Source organism: Trachurus japonicus, chromosome 6 (genome assembly GCF_045865225.1).
Source record: "Trachurus japonicus isolate A0001 chromosome 6, Traja_1.0".
Classification (NCBI taxonomy): domain Eukaryota; kingdom Metazoa; phylum Chordata; class Actinopteri; order Carangiformes; family Carangidae; genus Trachurus; species Trachurus japonicus.
The window spans coordinates 35798673-35808343 of record NC_140912.1 but is presented as its reverse complement, the minus strand read 5'-3'; positions in this window follow the sequence as shown (position 1 = coordinate 35808343).

The following is a 9671-nucleotide window of genomic DNA, read 5'->3' as shown; positions in this document are numbered from 1 at the left end:
AATTTTGGCATGTGGTGCAGGGACACCACAGCTGGATGTCTCCAAGGCCCACTGAGAAAATACTTAAAGGGACAACGAGAAGTTTGTATTTGGTTATAAAAAAGTCTCAAATTAATGTGGATGAATCTGCGTTACCTACACTTGTTAATGGGTCCATTTTCGATAAATATATCGTTTTGTCTCTATCGTTATTTTGTTATTATTACTGTATTAGTGTCGGATATGCTGGGCGAGCCGACCAGCGTTTCCTACTTTCGGGTTCGCGGATGCTGCCCGGCGGGTCATGGGAATAACGTCACTGAATCGCCGTTTATGGTCGGAACTACGACGGTATCTGATCATCTTCGAACCTCCGACTTTCACTCTTGATGAATGAAAACATTTGTGGCAAGACGTCCGTCTTGCACCGGTCCAAGAATTTCACTGTGCGTGCGGAGGCTCATGGTAAATGTAATGTGAAAACACTTCGCTTAACAAAACTCCTCGTTGTCCCTTTAAGTAAGATCAGACATCTAGGAAAAACTAGCTATTCCAAAGTTATAGTTCACTACATGTCTGGTATGAAGAAAGGAATGTGTAATTGCGGAGTAACTGTCAAAACAATATAGTGTAACATAAATCAAATACTTCATATACTTAAATTCAAAGCACATTTTATAACAAGACTGACCCTTTGTGAAAAAATAAAGGGGAAAAGTGCATGGAGTCTTTATGAAGAGGTTGGGATGACTGGGTCAGTGGAACACTTGAATAGCCTATGTCACAGGATAGTGGTGTTCGATTCTCCTGTGCAAACATAAGTTTATGTTGCTTGATGTGCATAAACATTCAAGAAAGTTTGTCTTATATTGAGTACTTTTCAGAGAACCTAACCAAGCAATGAGAAATATTGTAACCATGGTGACATTGTGCTAAAATCAATCCTGACTTGTATTATTAAGTTTATGATGCTCCAAACCACAGTACTTTTTAAAGTTTTTTTAAATCCATAATTATAATACAGTAATAATTTCTCTGACATGGATTTCAAATTACCTCCCATGATAACTGCTAGAGTTTGATCCTGATGGGATCCTTAATTACTACATTAGAAAGCAGGTGTATTGGCACTGACAACCACTTGTGCTTTAATAAAACAAAAACAAAAAGAAAAAATGAAAATAAAACACAATTAGTCAGAACTTGCATTGTCTGTAAGACAAATAGACAGTTTGTTTGCTTCAGTAGCCAATCAGAGTAATTCAAATGTAGGCCACTCCACTAGCAGGTTATTACTAATGAAAAAATAAATAAGTGACGCCCATGTCAGTTCTGTGTTTGTATTACGGATTATATAATGAGCGCATGACTGAGGATTAACTATTCAATCAATAATGAATAATAATAAAGAAAAGCAACAAAGGATTTTTAAAAAAAAAGGATTTTGATACATACATCTGAAATGGTTACGTAAATTATTACCACATCCTGTGCTCATTATATTAAAACTTGGGCTTGGAGCATGTGTGTGAGCAGAAATAACCTTTCAACACACTTGGTTGGTCTTGTCACTGGGGAGAGTGGGATGAGCGTTTCGTGGAGTGCCCCTGGTGCGGTCTGGAGAAAGGAAGAAGCTGGCATGTGTTATGTCATTGTAACCTGCACGTAGATGCAAATAAAGTGCAGTTTCATTTACAGTTAGCTCACTAAGATACTCTGGACTAGAATCAGGAGTCTAGGTTAGGCTCAAGGAGTGGAGAATTAGACGCAGGACACAGAACTACGATTAGGTAAACACCATATATTATTGTGTACAAAAACCCACATTAAAAAGACAGTAATAATAAGAGCAATAGTAAAGATGCAGCACAGTAATTCAAATGGCCATTGACCCAAAAAAGGCACAATATGTACAGTTCGCTCATCAATCAAAGGATTGACTTAGCCGTGCTCTTGTGATTTATAACGTGCCCAAAAGGGGAAAAGAGTAAAGCTCTTCACCTGCCGAAGCAGGACTTCTACCAGTCCACGACCCAATATGTGTGAATGTCCAGGGGAAGGGGGAAATAGTCCGGTTGGGCAGTGAGTGGATGTGTGTGTGGGTCGTGTGTGTGGTGTGTGGGCAGAGTGGGGAAAGAGGAGCGGCTGCAAAGGAGCCTCCTACCGGCCCAGACTGAGCAGTGGAGGTTCCGGTTCCGTCCCTGGTACAACTCTCGAGACTTTTGTAACCAGGCTGGGCTCTAGCTCGCCATCACTTGGCCTGTAGCAACCCTCTGACCGGCGTGCTCCTCTTCCCAACTACCGGCCGCGAGCAGACGCCGGCTTTACTACTGAACGCGCTTCAGTCACGCACCGCGTGACGGCGTGACGTCATGACGTAACGTGTTACCGTAAGAGACCGAAAAGGAGTGAACTCAAAAGGTATTTCCACCCGGGTTACATCCTCCCCCCTTTAGACCATGCAACTCCTGGTGCATGCTAAACATTATAAACACGAGGTTGCACGAGGTCAGCTGTAGTAAGTGCTTCGCTATAGGCATCAACAAAACCATGAAATAACGACTGTACGACCGAAATGAGCGGGTTACCCAACGCCCCATACTGAAGACGATTAGGGGGTTGACGCTGCCGACTAGAACGTCTGGCGACAGGTATCGACTCAACGCCTGGATCAGGTAAGTTTGTGGCTTCAACCGATATCGAAGGTGGACTGAGCAATTGCTCACTTTGGCTGGGCGTCTCTGCTTGGTCAGGGAGCACTGGCTCTTCAACAGGTAGATCTTCAGGAACACAGGTAAGTGGTATCCCTTCAGTTTCAGGTAAGTTTTCACCAGGCTCAAACTCCTCTTCTCCTGCAGGTAGAGAAGCTTCGGACTCAGCAGAGGACTCCCCATCAGCAGGTAAGTACACAATTTCCGGAACAGAGACCACAGGCTCCTCCAAGGACACAGGTGAACCAACAGCCCTGGGTAAAGGCTGAGAACTGAATCCAGCAGAGGGTTCAACAGGTAACCTTTGGAACTGGAATGTGGCTGGCTGAATCTGGACTTCATGCACATTCCATTCATCTTCCTCCTCAACCAGGTCTTCAGTGTGATCAACACTGGCTGGTTTCTGGCTCCGGGTTCGAGGACGACGCGGAGGTGTAACTGGTGCCGGATCTGAATCACCACATGATGGTAGGAAGGAACATGGAAGAAGTAAATCCCGGTGTAGCGTGCGAGTCGGTCCATCTGCCCTGTTCTCAGGCCGCACTGTGTACACAGGCAGGTCTCCAGCACGTTTCACAACGACATACACATCCCGCTCCCATTTGTCCTCGAGTTTGTGCTTGCCACGAAGTCTCACATTTCTCACCAAAACTCGATCACCTTCCTCCAGACTCGACGGAGTGACTCGTTGATCAAAGCGGGCTTTATTTCGTTCACCAGATTTTACAGCATTCTTCGAAGCTAGTTGGAAGCTTTCTTCAAGTCTGGACCGCAGGTCCTCAACGTACTGGGAATGTGAAGTAGCTTGATGTTCCCGCACAGGCAACCCGAAAGCCAAATCCACTGGAAGACGCGGTGAGCGACCGAACATCAATTCGTATGGCGTAAAGCCGGTGACATCATTCCGTGTACAGTTGTAAGCATGTACTAACGGTTTCACGTAATCTTTCCATCTGGCCTTCTGCTTGCGCTCCAGCGTCCCAAGCATGCTGAGCAGGGTCCGGTTAAATCGCTCAACTGGGTTCCCCCGAGGGTGGTAAGGGGTCGTTCGGGTTTTCACAATCCCAGCGAGCTGGCAAAGCTCCTTAATCAGCTTCGACTCGAAGTCAGGCCCCTGGTCTGTGTGGAGTCGTTCTGGTATCCCATAGCACACTATGAAGTTCTCCCATAGACATTTTGCCACTGTCTTCGCCTTTTGGTTTGCTGTGGGAATGGCTATTGCAAACTTTGTGAAGTGATCAGTGAGGACGAGAATGTCTTTTGTATTGCTTTGATCTGGTTCAAGTGACAGGTAGTCCATGCAGAGTAACTCCAAGGGACGAGTTGTCCTGATGTTAACAAGTGGTGCTGATCTTTCTGGGAGTGCCTTGCGTCTCACACAACGGTTACAGGTCTTGATCTTGGTTTCAATGTCAGCTGCCATACGAGGCCAAAAGAACCGGGAGCGTACAAGGTCCAAGGTCCGCTCGATGCCCATGTGCCCCATGTCATCATGCAAGCTTGTAACCACTACTGACCTCAGCTCCTCCGGTAACACCAGCTGAAACGAGACTTGCTCTCCGTCTTGCCTCCTCCGGTACAAGATATCCTCTTGCAGCTCGAGGCGGTTCAGCTCCCTCAGCAACAATACCAGGTCTGGAAGTTCTTGCCTTGCTGTAGGGGGAACTTTCTCCCCAGTCTCCATCTGGTGGATAACCTCCCTTATGACTGGATCAGCACGTTGCTTTTCCTTGAGGTCCAGATGTGGCAGGGGGGGAACAACTGGTAAACCATGGAGGTCCTCGCTGGCATAACAGTCAGGAACAGCTTTTACCGACAGGCTCAGGGACTCAACCAGAGCGATGGAACTTCCTGCCGGACTGCTGGGCTGACTGGTGACAAGACAGCGGTGACAGACGGCAGAAACAATGTCTGTGTCGAGTTCTTCCAACTCACCAGATCTCATGACGTGCTCTGCAGTAAACTTGTTGATCAGGTCCCAATCTTTCTGTTCCGTCAGTTCAGCAGCGTAGCTGTGAGGGCGGCGAGATAGAGCGTCAGCGTCGAGGTTCTGCTTCCCAGCTCGATATTGCAGCTTGAACGTGTAGGTGGACAGAGCGGCGAGCCACCTGTGACTGGCGGCATCCAACTTTGCTGTTGTTAACAGGTAAGTGAGCGGGTTGTTATCAGTCACCACCACAAAGCTGGCCCCATACAGGTAGTCATGGAACTTTTCACACACACTCCACTTCAGCGCAAGAAACTCTAACTTGTGGGCAGGATACCTCGACTCACTCACTGACAGACCACGGCTGGCATAGGCGATTACTCTCAGCTGACCCTCCTGCTCCTGGTATAAAGCTGCTCCGAGCCCGGTGGTGCTGGCGTCGGTATGCAGAACATACTGCAACTTTGGGTCAGCGAAGCCAAGAACTGGGGAACTGGTCAACTTCTCAATCAATGTTTCAAATGCAAGCTGACAGCTGGGAGACCATCGCTCCCCAAAGGGTTTCTTCGGATCCTGGATCCCTACTGGACGAGACCCCTTCTGGGCCTTGGAGGTAGGTGCATAGCCCCGGGTCAGATCATTCAGAGGTTTTGCAATGGCGGAGTACCCCTTTATGAACCTCCGGTAGTATCCAGCGAATCCTAGGAACGACTTGAGCTCCTTCAGGGTTCTTGGAATTGGCCAGGACTTTAGAGCAAGGATCTTATCCGGATCAGTCTCGACTCCCTTCTCCGAAACAATGTGTCCCAGGTATTTGACAGACGTCTGGAAATATTTACATTTCTCGGGAGAGAGCTTCAGACCGTATTCTCTCAAGCGATGTAATACCCGCAGCAACCTCCGCTCATGTTCCTCCAGCGTGTCTGAGAAGACAATAAGATCATCGAGGAAAACCAGAACTTCTTTCAAGTGGAGATCTCCCATACTCTTCTCCATTAACCGCTGGAACGTAGATGGAGCGTTTGTTACCCCTTGGGGCATTCGGTTGAATTCCCAAAATCCAATGGGTGTCACAAAAGCCGTTTTAGCTTTGTCTTCTTCGTTCATTCCAATCTGATAATACCCAGATTTTAAGTCGAGAACACTGAACCATTTGGACCCAGACAAAGCGGACAGAGACTCCTCCAGGTTTGGCAGAGGATAGGCGTCCTTAACCGTCTGTAGGTTCAGTTTCCTGTAATCAATACACAACCGTATGTCACCATTCTTCTTACGGACCACGACAATTGGTGATGAAAATGACGACTCCGATTCACGAATGACACCAGCCTCCAGAAGGTCCCTTAGATGTTGTCGAACTGCTTCGATGTCTTGAGGGTGGATGGGCCTGGCTCTGTGCTTGAATGGAGTTTCGTCATGCAACTTTATGTGATGTTTTACCTTGTCTGTGCATCCAAAATCCATGTCACTGAGTGCAAAAACATCAGGAATCTTGTTGAGCTTCTCAGTGATTCTCCTCTTCCACTCTGGCGGGATAGATGATTCTCCAAAATCCAACTTCAGAGCAGGGGGAGATTCCGATGGTGAACGGCTCGTTGACACAGTGTGTGATAAAATCTGGGGTGAAACTGCAAGTTCAGCGACGGTGGAGAGAGGTGGAATGGTCACATCCTGGTCCGACTCATTGCTGAGGATGACTGGGATCTTCTTATGGGACTGGCTTGGGAGCATGACCAAAGAGTTCTTGACACACAGCCCACCTGGTAGTGGTGAGGCTGGATGCTCCACAAGCGCCCACTGACCAGGAGACAGCATGCTGGTGTGGATGGAGCCATCTATGAGAGTGGTGTGACCAGCAGGAATGCAGATGGGAGACTTACTGGCTAACCTCACCACTCCATCGCTGCCCACCTGTTGTTGCTGGTGGCGGATCTGCAGCAGTTTAAGCACTGCTTTGTAGCCATGGGCAGTCGGCTGGAAGTTGGTGTATTCACTCCCCATGTACTGGTTGTAGAGTGGCTCCAGGGTATTCATGCCAATTAACACTGGGGACTGATGGGCTCCGACGTCGGGAACAACAAGTGCCAGCGTGGAAACATCCAAATCAACTCCCAGGAACTCACTGGGGAATGTGACCACCATCTCCACATATCCAAGATAAGGAATTGCGTGTCCTGCAGCTCCTTCCACTTGCAGTAAATCACACAAGGATTTCACCGGTTGGTCCGCAAAATGCTGGTTATAGAATGACACCGGGATCGTAGTGACTTGCGACCCCGTATCCAACAGACAATCAAATTCTTCACCAGCGATTTTAATGTTGGCTGTGCAGCGGGATCCGACCAAGCCTTTGGGCAATCTAGCCGGCACGGCGGGGGTGGTCTGGGTTACTTCATGACATTCAACATGGTTTCGTTGGTTAGGACATTGTGGGTCCACAACAGTTCCGGTTCGCCCCACAACTGGAACTGACTTTAGTTTAAAGGACGTCTTGAAGGAATGTCTGATTTCTGCCATCTTTGCTGCTTATCGGTGAACTGCTTCTTCTTTGCGGCAACCAGTGCAGAGTTCGGGGGATTGTCACAGTGGGTCTTTATATGGCCGTCTTCACCACACCGATAGCAGTAGCCGGGCTTGGGAACAGAAGACGGGTTCTTTAATGGCTTGCCCGCCCTCTGCCCCTCACCCCACTTGCGGCCCGGTGTGGCCTTGAAAGCAGCGGCTTGACTGGAGCTTGAGCTTGACTGAGCAGCAGTGAGAGTAGCAAGCTGCTTCTGTATATCGGCCAGTTGTTGAGCGAGTTGCTGCGTGATGTTGGTGAGTGCAGCAATCTCTCCTCTCTCTGCACTGTCGGGGTAGGCATACTGCGCGTGGGCTGCAGCTCTGGGTCGTGATGATCCGAGATGTTGCTTCATGCGGATTGCTTTTGCAGCTTCACGATCTTCCTCAGTTCGCAGAAGGAGCAGAAATTCAGCAAACGATGGAGGATTATGTTTACGTTGCTTCAGTTGGAGTTCTGTAATGAGAGAGTTGTCCCAACAGCCACGGCAGAACTGAGTCAGTAGGTGTCGATCAAAGTCTTTGTTCAAAACTCCGCCTCGTTTCACAGCTTGATTCAGCGCCACCTGCAAACGTTGCAGATAATGAGATGGCATCTCTCCACCATCCTGGAATGTGTCCATGAATTTGGCGTATAGCTCATCCCCATCCTGCACTGTGCCGTACGCTGAGTCAAGTGTCTGTAGGTACACTGCTGGTGGAGTGTCGGGTCTCAGGTGCTTAACCATGTCAGCAGCAGGTGGTAACAAGCTGTCAAAGATCTTACGTGAGCGCTGTAGGTCGGACACTGCAGGATCTTGTAACAGCAACTCAACTCCGGAACGCCATGTGTCGTAGTCTGACTCGGTTTGAGGTCTGGGCGATCTTCCAGAGAAGGCTCTGAGACGCTGTGTGGGATGCATAGCACTGTCGTCATTCTTGACAATATGCTCGACCACATAGCGTTGAACTTCAGGTGGATTGAGGCTGGCGTGTGACATGGCTGACAAAGAGGGCCTCGAGGCGTGTTGGGCTGGGGGGTCTGGCTGGACCCTCGGCCGTGGCTCAGTGCTCTGGTCCGAAGCGGCAGGACCCGCTGGAGGACCAAAGGTGGTAGCAGAGAGCAGTGGTGGAGTTTGCAGACTGACTGTGGCAGCAGGCGGTGGCTTTTCATCCTTCTCCGAAGGAGACTCAACATCAGTGGCAGTGGGGTTGAGCTGGGAGACTGACTGACCAAGCAGAGACATCACCCCAGTAAGAACAACCGCAAAATCTTGGCCGGTCAATTTTGCGACTCTTTGTAATTCGGAGAGGTAATTCTTAGTTTGCGACTTCCCTACCTCTTCCGCGCAGACTGTAGATAGGTCAAAGATCTTATAAGTAACCTCACCGCCTTTACACTCATATACATATGGTAAGGTTGGACGCAACTCAGCTAATGCAGCGCCCGAATCATATTCAACCACGATCGAACGGTGAAAAACGGAATCGGCCTCATCAATACGTCCCATATTTGAAACAGAACCATACTGCTGTAAAAACTCGATTACCTCATCATCTGTTTCCGTTTTTGTCGCTTCCTTTATCAAAACTGAATTTGGAATCTTAATGCCACGTTTCTCAAATATGTCCATTTTTACACAAATATATATATATATGTACCCAAAAAAAGAAAGGAAAAAAATATATTCAGGTCTTTCTCCACTCCTGGCTAGCTCGCCACTTTATGTAACCTGCACGTAGATGCAAATAAAGTGCAGTTTCATTTACAGTTAGCTCACTAAGATACTCTGGACTAGAATCAGGAGTCTAGGTTAGGCTCAAGGAGTGGAGAATTAGACGCAGGACACAGAACTACGATTAGGTAAACACCATATATTATTGTGTACAAAAACCCACATTAAAAAGACAGTAATAATAAGAGCAATAGTAAAGATGCAGCACAGTAATTCAAATGGCCATTGACCCAAAAAAAGCACAATATGTACAGTTCGCTCATCAATCAAAGGATTGACTTAGCCGTGCTCTTGTGATTTATAACGTGCCCAAAAGGGGAAAAGAGTAAAGCTCTTCACCTGCCGAAGCAGGACTTCTACCAGTCCACGACCCAATATGTGTGAATGTCCAGGGGAAGGGGGAAATAGTCCGGTTGGGCAGTGAGTGGATGTGTGTGTGGGTCGTGTGTGTGGTGTGTGGGCAGAGTGGGGAAAGAGGAGCGGCTGCAAAGGAGCCTCCTACCGGCCCAGACTGAGCAGTGGAGGTTCCGGTTCTGTCCCTGGTACAACTCTCGAGACTTTTGTAACCAGGCTGGGCTCTAGCTCGCCATCACTTGGCCTGTAGCAACCCTCTGACCGGCGTGCTCCTCTTCCCAACTACCGGCCGCGAGCAGACGCCGGCTTTACTACTGAACGCGCTTCAGTCACGCACCGCGTGACGGCGTGACGTCATGACGTAACGTGTTACCGTAAGAGACCGAAAAGGAGTGAACTCAAAAGGTATTTCCACCCGGGTTACAT